This window comes from Lactuca saligna, chromosome 4 (genome assembly GCF_052625555.1).
Source record: "Lactuca saligna cultivar CGN05327 chromosome 4, ASM5262555v1, whole genome shotgun sequence".
NCBI classification, from domain to species: Eukaryota; Viridiplantae; Streptophyta; class Magnoliopsida; order Asterales; family Asteraceae; genus Lactuca; species Lactuca saligna.
In genome coordinates this window covers 214628527-214641368 of record NC_136420.1, presented here as the reverse complement: position 1 = coordinate 214641368, position 12842 = coordinate 214628527, and positions in this window count along the sequence as shown.

The window sequence follows — 12842 nt, the reverse complement described above, 5'->3', positions numbered from 1 at the left end:
CTGTCAAAGACCACGATGTGGCAAGTAGTGCCACGATGTGGCAAGCCTTCTGACACCTCCGAGAGTCCCCCAGATGCAACTTGAGATGACGCATGCAGTGACAACCAAGCCCACGATGTGGCAAAAGATTGCGTGACGTGGAAAGGGCCAGTTTTTCCCTATAACTAGGTTTGAAGGGCCAGCCGAGTTTGGTTGCTCATTCTCTCATCTCTCTCCCATATTACATTGTTTTACGTGCAATTTTAACCCCCCGAAGCCCCGATATCAACCCCGAGACCCGAAGCAAGTCCTGAAGCCCTAAGATCCTGAGAAGAAAAGAGTTTCGAGTCGAAGCTCTATCCGTGAGAAACCCAGTGTGTGAAGATATCCCGGTTTCACCGAAGAATACTACTCTTAGAGTTGTAGTGTTGTCTGAGAATCGTCTAACGAAGTGAGTGTGTGGTTACTTTCTTCTAACGCATAAATACGAAGTATTTTATACGAAATACGTGTTATGTGTATATTTTGTTGTTATATGCGTGAATGTATATTCACTTTCTTCTACCGCATAGATATGAAGTATTTGCTATGAAGTATGTGCTAGGTGCTTATATATTGTTTGTTTACTTGAGATAAATGTTGAAATAATGTGTTATACATGTTTTTATAAGATTTAAATTGTATATGTGTTTGCATCTACAAATATGTTGGGTAGAACATGGGTAGATGAAATAGTTGATGTGAGACGCAATAATAAGTATTTTTGAACTCTATGTGTTCACTTGGTGTTTGGACTCAATGTGTTCATTTGGTATTTTAGAACTCTATGTGTTCACTTGGTGTTTGGACTCAATGTTTTCATTAGGTATTTTAGAACTCTATGTGTTCACTTGGTGTTTGGAATCAATGTGTTCATTAGGTATTTTAGAACTCTATGTGTTCACTTGGTATTTTTGGTCTCAATGTGTTCATTAGGTATTTTAGAACTCTATGTGTTCACTTGGTATTATTGAACTGAGCGTGCTCACTAAGTGTTTTAGAACTAAGTATTCACCAGATTTTTTTAATTAATTGTTCACTAGGAGTATTAGAACTAGTTGTTTGTTAAGTATGTTGAACTAAGTGTTTACCAGTCGTAATTTGTGGACCTTGGCAGTGGTGGACTTTTTGTCAATTCCTTAGGTCAATCCTTAGGAATAAATGGATAGAGGATAGTTGATTCTTAGGGTAAATCCTTAACAAATAAAGGAGATAATGGGAATGAGTATTAGGGTTGATTGTTTGATAATTGAATATAATAAATGTATTATTGTGGGATGAAAACCCTATATGCTCACCAGGCTCCCAAGCTTGACCCACTCAGTTTTCTTTGCATTACAGGTAATGGCACAAGAGTATAAATTGGTGGACTTGATGAGAGATTTTGGATTATAGATCAGTAGTTACAAATAACTGTTGTAAGGTCTATTTTATATTGTTTATGCTTTTGGTCTGTATCGAACATGACATCCCGAGGTTTTATTATTTAATAAAAATACATTCTCTTTGAGAAACGTTTTGATAAATTTTATCATATTTTGTTTTGGGAACAAATTCCACAACTCTTTTAATCAAAAGGATTTACTCTGATTTTATAAAACAAAGCATAAACAAATCGGTCTTTTCTGGCCGTGAAATTGGGGATGTCACAGTTCAGTTCCTCTATCTCTTCAAAGATCACAAAGCTTCAGGATGACTTAGCCATGGAGAGAAAAATCATGGATGCACTTGCTGTAAAGACTATGAAGGTCAAAGTCTTGACAGTCAAGTTAGAAAATTCTGAAAAACGAGTCAATGATCTATTATCTAAGAGACCAGCTATGATAAGTTGTATCACAGATGTCAATGGGTTGCTTTCAGATATTACTGAGACTCGTGACTCCATGATCATAATAACGATCTGTAAGCATCTTTCAAAAACACTCAGGCCTATCTTTTCTATGCTCAATCTCCTGGAGAGTGTTCCGGAATTTGGCTCAATTCTGAAACAAGGGGAGAAGAAAGGAAACAATCTAAAAAGGAAAACCCTAAGCGTTCTGAAAAATCCACTATCAAGCTCAAAAGTGAAACCAAACTAAAAGGAAAAGAAAATATTTTCAGGGACGAACCAGTTATTGATAACAACTAAGATGAAGATCCTGATGAAAATGAGCTGAAAGAAGAAAGGAGCGTAAAGCTCAGATGGATGAACATCAGAGAATTGCTCGTGAAGATGAAAAAAGGAAAAAGCGGAACGCAAAGCTTAGGCTGCACTGGAAAGCCGAAAGCACTTGTTTCTAGTGTTGACCTTGAATCGAATCATGAATGAAGTTGTTGATATACCAAGTCAGTATTGGTTGGAACTAGTTGTGGCATTCGATCTTCAGAATACACAAGATTCGCAATTGGACCTTCCAATAACTCCGAAAGCCTTCAGGTTTCGCAGCTTTGTGAAAGTCACGAATTCCCTTTTGATAGACAGCGGTGCCGATCACTTACTCTTCTCCTTCTACCTCAAGCATATAAAGTCACAATACGAGATGTGGAGTGCGAGCAGGATTACGGTTGTGAAGGTCATTGGTCCAATCAAAACTGACAGCTTCCCATATGCAAAGTTTAAGGTTGTGCGAGGTTCGTCCAGTCAGGTCTGTGAATTCACCCTCGCTAATATGCAATGCCTTAACCCATATGATTGGATCTTGTTTTACAACTTTTTATTGAGGGATGGATAGAAGTATGATCCCGTCATTGCTCACCTCAAACAAATGATAATTTCATAAATTTATGAGGTTGGGCAGATTGATGCTGATATTGCTGCAGTGTTGCGAAAGAAGCTAAGTGTGCTTCCCAAAGATAACCCTGATGGTTTTGACAAGATGAAACTTGGGAAGATACAAAAGAACAGATGGTGTGTGGCTTTTCAATTGAAGGAGCGAAATGACGTAGACTTTCAAAAAGTTTGTTTCTTTCTCGAAGACAAACATTTATACACCACTTCATCTCTAGAACATATTTTGGACTCCATTAACAAGCACATGGGTAACAACAAAGGTGACAAGAAGTGCTTCTCGGATATGATTCAATGGTATATCCAAGTTTGTAAGTTTCTGTTAGGGATGAGCAAAAGGACCGAACCGGCCCGAACCGGCCCGAACCGAACCGGAACCGGGAACCAGCTTCGGCTAAAATCAAGAACCGAACCGGCCCAGCGGTTCTATCGGTTCCCGGTTCCTACCGGTTCTTGCCGTGTCTTCAAATGTTGGAACCGAAAATAGCATCATACGGTTCCGGTTTTTGCCGGTTTTACCGATTCCGGTTATATCGGTTTCGGTTCCTACCGGTTCCCGGTTCCAAAAATCCAAAAAAAATAACGTCCCGGTCCCGGCCCGACCGATTCCATCGGGTTTCGGTTCCGGTGCCAGTTCCGGTTCCGGTACCGGTTCCGGCCGGTTCCCCGGTCCATTTGCTCATCCCTAGGTTCTGTCGAGAGTCAATCCGAAATTTTTTGAAGTACAGAAGTGAACGCAACTGTGAAGTAGTCCAACCTGAATCGATGCAAAGGGGGAGATTGTTGAGTATTTTAATGTTGTGTCTATTGGGCCTTTTGCTTAGTATTTTGTGTATTCGGATTGGGCATGTCCACCCATGTTGAATTATTAGGGTTTTACTATTTAAGGTGCATGCATGCATCGTGTACAAGTTAATCGTGTCATTGTAAACCCTACACAACCTCCAGTTCTTCATCGAGCTGTTCTGAGACTGTGACTTTTAATCATTCGACATATTATTTATTCATACTTTGTTCTTTATTGTTTTTACTTCTTTGAATCTAATCGATCTTAAGAGTTTTTAACTCATGAAACTAAAGTTCAACCACTCCTTTTCCAGCTATTTGGGAAGGTTATGTCATAAGAAAGAGGTCAACTCATACCAATGTCAAGGGAATGGGGAGAAGGAAAGTTGGTGCTCCCAGTTCCAACCCTAAAAATGATGTTTCTGACATAGCACTAGTAAATTACTCTAAAGAACTCATTTGCTACTAATACCAAGAAAAGGGCCATTAGAAACGTAGTTTCCCTATGTATCTAGAGGATCTTAAGAAGAACAAGGCCAAGGTGCTGGCAGTTCAGATATGTTTACAATTGAATTACATTTGGCCTTTACTGCTAATAATTGGATACTTGACACGGGATGTGGAACCCATATTTGAATAGATGTGCAGAGACTAAAATGAAGTAGGAAGCTAAGGCATGTAGAGTTTAATATGAGCATAAGGAACAATAGCAGAGGAGTTGTTAGTCAATCTCTAACTCGCGCCGCCTGGCAGCCTCCTGCAACTCCAACAAGGTCTTGCACCTCTGCGTGGACACAAACTGTCTGATATCTCTCTTTAGCATACTCAGATATCGGGACATCTGAGCTTGCTCCGAAGCGAACTCAGGGCAAAACATTGCCCTCTCAGTAAACATCCTAGTGATTTCCATCACCGACTCCGAATCTTGCTTCAGCTCAAGGAACTCCTGAGCCAACCTCTCCCTCTCGACCTGCGGAACATAACGAGTGCTGAACATCTCTCTGAACTGATCCCATGAAACTGCAACCCTCTGCGCATCCGAAAATGACCCCGTGGTGAACCTCCACCAATCCTTTGCCCCGAGCCTTAATAGGTTCAGAGCACACCTCACCTTCTGATCAGCAGGGCATGAACACGTGAAGAAACACCCCTCCACGTCTCATAACCATCTCATAGCAACGATCGGATCTTGAACTCCATCAAAGGTGGGAGGCTTCGTATTATCAAAGTCCCGATATTCAAAACCTCTACTAGCTCCTCCCACTGCCGCTGCTACAGCCACTATAGCCGCCGCGGAAGCCGTCTCCGTGAGAGCCGCATAGCGCTCATCAAAATACTCCACCATTGCGGTCTTGATCGACCCAAACAGTTCCGATAGCTCGGCCCGGAACAATGCAGCAACCTCATCATGTAAGATCTCACGAATCCTTGCATCCAAATCGCCTGTGCTCATCTGACCAACAACCTCGGGAGGTATGGACCCGCCCAGAACTCCCTCTCCTGCTCCCGATCCTGACCCGGATCCACTCCCAGCATGCCTTGAAATCTCCATACGGAAAATAAACCACCAAAATCTCAGACACTTCCCACTATCCCGGGAACCAACTCTCAACCCAACCCTAGAGGTCATGGTTTCCCTGATACGTGTATGGGTCCTGTGCTTTCAGTAGTACGGGCCCATAATACCTTGCACACCTACCCATATTTGTATGAAGTACTACCACAACACCCTAGTGAAAACATACGTAACAACGCTCTATCCTCACTACTAGAGGAACACTAGAAATCTCTCACAAGGAAACCCTAGGCTAACATGCATCATAAATTAGGTAACACATTATGAAATTCTGAAGATCCCTAGCCTAACACTAGCATGCTGTTCTATCAAGCTCAATAAAATAAATATCCTGTATGGTATTTTGGGGTTACTTACTGGCTCCGGCTGATCGTACCTCCGTGCCCTCCTTTACTTATTTTGAAAACCATTTTAAATTCTCTTTGAAAACCCTCCTCAATTTGAGACTGGAGTCACACAAGTGTTCCTCCAATTCGCTCAAACCAAGGCTCTGATACCAACTTGTAACGACCAAAATTTCAACAAAATTTAAACTTTTCAAAAACATGCCAATTCATTAAGTATTTACAAAAAGGTTTTCAATACATTTATTATTAGAGCATTCCCAGGTCCATATCATAAAACATAAACGCGAGGAGCGGTACGATCACGCCTTTGCCTTGCCACGGTCTCCTGAAGAACCTTAAAAAACATTACCATACACATAACATGCTATATCATAACGAATCGCAGAACAACCATGCATATCGGGTCTACTGTGGGACTGGTCCGACGTGTCGGGCCTGCAGTCCACCTGGTCCACCCTCCAAGTCCAGTCATGTCCCTCGAGTCTGCAGTGTGGTTGGTCCGCCCGCACCGGGCCTTCAACCCACCTGGTCCACTCTCTAAGTCTACAATATGACTGGTCCGCCCGCATTGGGCCTTCAGTCGGCCTGGTCCACTCTCCGAGCCTCGGCACGTCTGGTCCGCCCTCGTGGGGCCTACAGCTTATCCGGACCGCTCGCTGGGCCTTCGGAACAACCGGTCTGCCCTGGGTATCTTGGCCTACAGCACAAAGCAGGACCCGCCTCAACCCAACTCCAGTCCAAACATCCATGTGCACATAACATACAATCAGATAACAGTTCATAGTCCACAAACCGATCAAACAGATCACATAACATATCATTACCCTAACCAGGATACCGACCTAACCGGTCACTAGCATAGCATCACTCCACATATCGGGAAATCAACCTTAACTAGGTCTCTAGCATATACCATCCTAGCTACCAGGATGTAGACATATCAAAGCAATAACATAACAACCATATCCGAATCTCAATCCATTAAAGGGCCGGCCTTGGTGCCTTAGAACCTCTCGATATAGTGAGGATAACTCACCTCACAACTGCTAACTGAACGGATAAGATCAGGCTGCTGCAACCTCCGACCCGAACTCCAACACTGTTAATACCTAAAAGTCTGAATCCATTAAATACCAATAATTACCAAATTACCCCTGGAAGTCAACTGGTCAACCCTTGGTCAAAGTCAAAGTCAAAGTCTACCCCTGACTAACTCTACTTGCCGAGTCAACCCGATGACTCGCCGAGTCCCCATACACATAACCTCCTTCAATTCGCGACTTAACTCGCCGAGTCATCCCTTAACTCACCGAGTCACAGCCTTCCCAAAAGAAACTTGGACCCTACGACCAGACTCGCCGAGTCCAAGAATAGACTTGCCGAGTCTACGACCATCGTCAACCTACTCGCCGAGTTGTTCTTCCAGCTCGCCGAGTTCCAGGCCGTCTTCATCCAACTCACCGAGTCCACCCATGTAAATCGCCGAGTACCACCGGGTCTGAATCCATACAAAGGCTTTCCAAGCCATGCAGATGATCCAAACCATAGATCTACCCCTCATAAGGCCATCCATCACGTAAAGTGGCAAACTTTACGTGAATCCAAAGAGATCTAGGCATTTTACCCTCTAGGGCTAGGGTTTGGGATATGATGGCTTCACCAATCACTCAAGAACAGGGACTTTAATGCACTTAAGGCCTTCTCCACTCCAGATCTGAGGTAGCAACCTCAGATCTATTCTTGAAACTCAAGATACCACAAGCTAAGCCTCCCATACATTCCAAGAATCATGAATCTAGAAGAATAACATCCCAAGAATGAGATTATACCTCAAAAGGAAGCCCCAACAGCAATGAAATCTGAATCCAAGTAATTCCCCTTGCTCCAAGCCTCCTAACTCCCCAAGATCTTCTTCAAATCTCTTTTCCAAGGTTCAAATGCACTCCAATCCTTCACACTCACGTTTTCTAGGGTTTCTGGTCTTAAGGGAAGGTAAGTAGACTAGGAAGAGGACATAATGTCCTTTATATAGGGCTCATCCACCGAAATTAGGGTTTTCTCCACTCAGCACCAACTCACCGAGTCCAGCCGTCGACTCGCCGAGTTGGCCACTTAACACGCGACCAAAATCGCAACCATACTCGCCGAGTCCACCCATGGACTCACCGAGTTGCCCTTCAAATTTACACTTTTAGCCCTTCAACTCTACTCTTGATATTCTGGGATGTTACAGCAACTTATAAAGCCTACTCGTCAAGTCGAAGGTTGGACTCGACGAGTTGAGTCTATATTGAGAAAACCCTAATTTTAGTGCTTGCACCCTATTTTAAGGCCCTTAAGCCCTTATTTTTGCCTTACCAGTCACGCTACTCCCCTGTGTAAAACCATAATTGTTTAGTGTGAGCTAAGAGAGAAAAGAGAGCTAATCTTGGGCATTTTGTGATCTTTTGGAAGAGAAGGAAGGAGAATCAAAGCAAGGAACAAGAAATGGACTAATGGATCTGGTGTTATTTCATCCATAGCTTCTTTTGAAGGTAAAAAGTCTCCACCTTTCTCATTATGTTGATTGGATATCATGATTATGGAGTTTTAGGGCCTTTTCCATCCTCCCTTGAGATTTTGAGTGTATTGTGCATATCAAATGAGTGAGACTTCAGACCTGGACCTTGTGAGGTCCCTAGAATCCAAAGGTCCCAACTTTATCCAGCTCATAGAAGAGCTTTTTTAAGACCTTTATGGAGCTTGTTTTGGCATCTTGAGCTTATATGCCATGCATGAACGTAAAGCTTGCAACTTTACAAGATGATTCAGCCTTAGGAGGGTAGATCCAGAGTATGGGACCTTGTTTTGTCCAAAATCATTTGAATGAGAGCGGGGAATGAAGGGACTCGACGAGTCGGTTAGGGTTTACCCTGATGATTTGGATACTTTACAGACTCTATGAGTTGGTGATACAACTTGATGAGTTGAGAGGGTTTTATCCATCTTTAGATTCTTAGTGGACTCGATGAGTTGATAAGACAACTCAACGAGTAGGAGGGTTTCCCTGGTCTTCTAGATGTTGCATGGACTAAACGAGTTGGCTAGCACCTCGGCGAGTAGAACCAGGTTTTCACAATTTACTGAGTTCTGAGGAACTCAATGAATTCATGAGTTGTACTCGGCGAGTTGAGTCAACATGGACTATTGACTGAAGTGTTGGCCTCTATTGACTTTTAGAGTTGGGTCAGTGTTGACTGTTGATTTTCGTTGACTTTTGGTTTTTGGTCAATTGTGGGTTTTGGAGGCCATGGAGGGGCAGGGATTAGATCAGAAGCTTGAGTATGGATACATTGCTTTACTTTACGAGGTGAGTCTTCTCACTATACTTACCTAGAATGGTAACCTTGTGTGACCAGAGGCTCTTACGAGGTTATATTGAGTAGTATGATATCATGCATTATGTCTTTGTGATTTATGTTGTATATATATTGTTTTGTGCCTTACTGTGTTAGGACCGGAGGGTCCAAACCGAGTTGTGAGACCGAAGGGTCTTCACTGAGATACCGGAATAGAGGGTCCAACCCGAGTTGTGGTACTAGAGGGTTCCATTGAGACACATTGTCCGGAGGGTCTTATTCGAGTATAGCAATGAGAGGCTAATTAATTATGTGTGGTATTTTGGGGAACTCACTAAGTTTCGTGCTTATCGTGTTTTGTGTTATGTGTTTCAGGTACTTCTTAGGATCCCGGGTGTAACACCGAAAATTTTAAAACCAATTTTTCAATTTTTATAAAACATAATTCCATCAATATTCATAAAACAACCATCATAATTGTTCAACAAAAACAGTACAAAATCCCAAGATCATAATGTCAAACTCCAAACGTGTGTGTGTACGGATCAAGCCGGCGCCTTCCCGCGATCGTCACTAGTACCTGAAACAATTAACATCAACACTGTAAGCACAAGGCTTAGTGAGTTTCCCAAAATACCACATATAACACACATTAGCCACTCTAGGCTATAACTCTGTGGGTCCGTGCACCCAAACTCTGTGAACCCTCAGATTCTAACTCTGATAAACATGCACCACATAAATCACATAGAAATCATGCAGTACAACACATACATAGCATACAAATACTCTATCACATAGCTCTGGGTACCTACTCAAGGTAAAGTATAGTGAGAAGACTCACCTCGCGTGTCTCGGTAAATCGTAACCCTGAACTCGCTAAACACTCGATCTGCCGAGCTGTAGTCCCCCTATAGCACAATACATCCCTAATTAACACTTTCCCAACTTGGGTTGACCACACTATCACAAGTCAATCTAGGTCAACGCTGGTCAACGGTCAACGGTCAACTTTGACCGGACTCGGCGAGTGCACTATAGCGACTCGGCGAGTCTGAGCGCATGCACCAATTTCCCTGGAACCTTCCCCTGACACGTCGAGCATTTCCCTCAACTCGACGAGCTCCACCTGGCACGAGTTGTGGGGCCACCACGACTCAACTCGCCGAGTCTCAAGAACAACTCGGCGAGTCCAGTTTGACTCGGTCCCTGTCCATCCTGACTCCCCCCTGACTCACTGAGTTCACCCTTCCCAACTCGGCGAGGCCACTCGCTGAGTGGTCGGGCAACATTCATGCTACTCGCCGAGTCTGTTCTTCGGACTCGGCGAGTCCGTGCCATGCACTGACTCAATCTTGCTCTAAAGGTCAGATCCAGTCCATTAATCCATAGATCCAATCCCTCCAAGCTTATTTAGCACGTAAAGTCACAATCTTGATGCACATATAACCTCTACATGACCATAAATGATGTTTTTGACTCAAATACTTCAACACAAGGTCAAGGACTCCATTTCCACCCATAAAGCTTGATGAGTGAGGCCCTCTGGACCTCTATGGATCCAGATCCATGGTCTCAACTCAAAGAGGGAACCAAAGGGGCACCAAATCACCCCATAAATGACCACATTAAGCCCTAAATTGCATCAAGCTTCACCAAACAGAAAATGGTCCGAAATAATACCCTAGAGTGATGATCCAAGCTCCAAATCCACGAAATAGCAACCTCCTTTGCTTCCTCTTGCCTAGGGCCTCCTTCTTCTTGCTAAACAACACACACAAGATCAAGAATGGCTCTCTTTTCTTCACAAAACGCTCAAGAACTCTAGGGACACTCTCTGGGGGGTTGGGTGAGCACAAATGACGGCCATAAGGCCCTTTAAATAGGCCTCAAACCCGGAGATTTAGGGTTTCAATACACAGCGCAGACTCGCCGAGTCCATACCCTGGACTCGCCGAGTCCAAGCGCGCACCAGCGATCAATTCCGCGTCCCTACTCGGCGAGTCTGAGCTCCAACTCGCCGAGTCCCTCTCACAATATAACACAATTTAAACTTACAAGATACCTGGTAAAATCCGGATGTTACAACTCTCCCCCACTAGAACTGGACTTCGCCCTCGAAGTCTCGCTCTAAAACAGCTCCGGATGCTGCTCCCGCATCATACCCTCCGGCTCCCAGGTCATCTCTGATCCCTTCCGATGCTGCCACTGAACCAATACCAGAGGTACCTCCTTGTTCCTCAAAATCTTGATCTTCCGATCCCTAATAGCCACTGGTCTCTCCGCATAATTCAGGCTCGCATCTACCTGAATATCCTCTAGTGGAACCACTGCCGACTCATCGGCTATACATTTCCTCAATTGCGATACATGAAAAGTGTTGTGAATCTGCCCCAACTCTGCTGGTAACTCCAGCCGATAGGCTACCCGGCCTACCCTGGCAATCACACGAAACGGGCCTATAAACCGGGGCCCCAATTTGCCCCTCTTCCTGAACCGGATCACTCCTTTCCAAGGAGAAACCTTCAGGAGAACAAAGTTGCCGACCTGAAATTCCAGCTCGGACCGGCGTCTATCCGCGTAACTCTTCTGTCGGCTCTGAGCGGTCAGTAACCTCTGCCTGACCAGCTGTATCTGCTCTGTCGTCTGATTCACAATCTCTGTACTGCCCATTACCCTTTGCCCAACCTCTCCCCAACATATGGGAGTCCGACACCTCCTACCATACAACAGCTCAAAGGGTGGCATACCAATGCTCGAATGATAGCTATTATTGTAGGAAAACTCCGCCAAAGGCAAATATGTGTCCCAACTACCCCCAAAGTCCAATACACATGCTCGAAGCATGTCCTCGAGTGTCTGTATCGTCCGCTCACTCTGACCGTCGGTCTGGGGGTGGTATGCGGTACTAAAATGCAGCTTAGTACCCAACTCCTCATGAAATTTCTTCCAAAAACGGGAAGTGAAACGCACATCGCGGTCTGAAACAATCGAGATAGGCACCCCATGCCGAGATACAACCTCCCTTACGTAAATCTCCGCCAACTTCTCCGCTGAAGAACTTTCACTGATGGCAAGAAAGTGAGCGCTCTTTGTCAACCTATCCACAATCACCCAAATTGCATCAACTCCTCTGGCAGTCCTCGGCAATTTGGTGATAAAGTCCATAGTGATCTGTTCCCACTTCCACTCGGGAACCTCCAATGGCTGCAACTTGCCATGCGGTCTCTGGTGTTCGGCCTTTACCCTTCGACAGGTCAAACACCTCTCGACAAACCATGCTACATCCCTCTTCATACAGGGCCACCAATACTCCTTCCTTAGGTCCAAATACATCTTCGTGGCCCCGGGATGGATCAAAAATTTCGATCTATGAGCCTCCTCCATCAATGTAGCACGTGTACCGCCCACAAACGGTACCCAGATCCTGCCCTGATAAGTCATAAGGCCTCGACTATCCGATATAAACTCAGAAACCAACCCAACAACCCGCTCTCTCTTCTGCATCTCCGGACGCACGGCCTCTGCCTGAGCCCCACGAATGGCGTCCAGAACTGGAGCTATCACGGTCAATCTCAAACATACATCTCGCAGGGGAGTACTCTCCGCCCTGCGACTCAATGCGTCGGCTACCACATTAGCCTTGCCCGGGTGGTACAAGATCTCGCAATCATAATCCTTGACCACGTCTAACCATCTTCTCTGCCGCATATTTAGGTTAGGCTGATCCATCAAGTATTTCAAGCTCTTATGGTCCGTGTAAATTGTACAACGAACCCCATACAAGTAGTGCCGCCAAATCTTGAGGGCGAACACCACTGCTCCCAACTCCAAATCATGTGTGGGGTACCTCGTCTCGTGAGGCTTCAACTGCCTCGATGCATAAGCTATCACATGACCCTTTTGCATCAATACCGCTCCCAGTCCTAAGATCGATGCATCACAGAATACCACAAAACCTTCCATTCCTTCCGGAAGAGCTAATACTGGAGCTTCACACAACCTCTGGC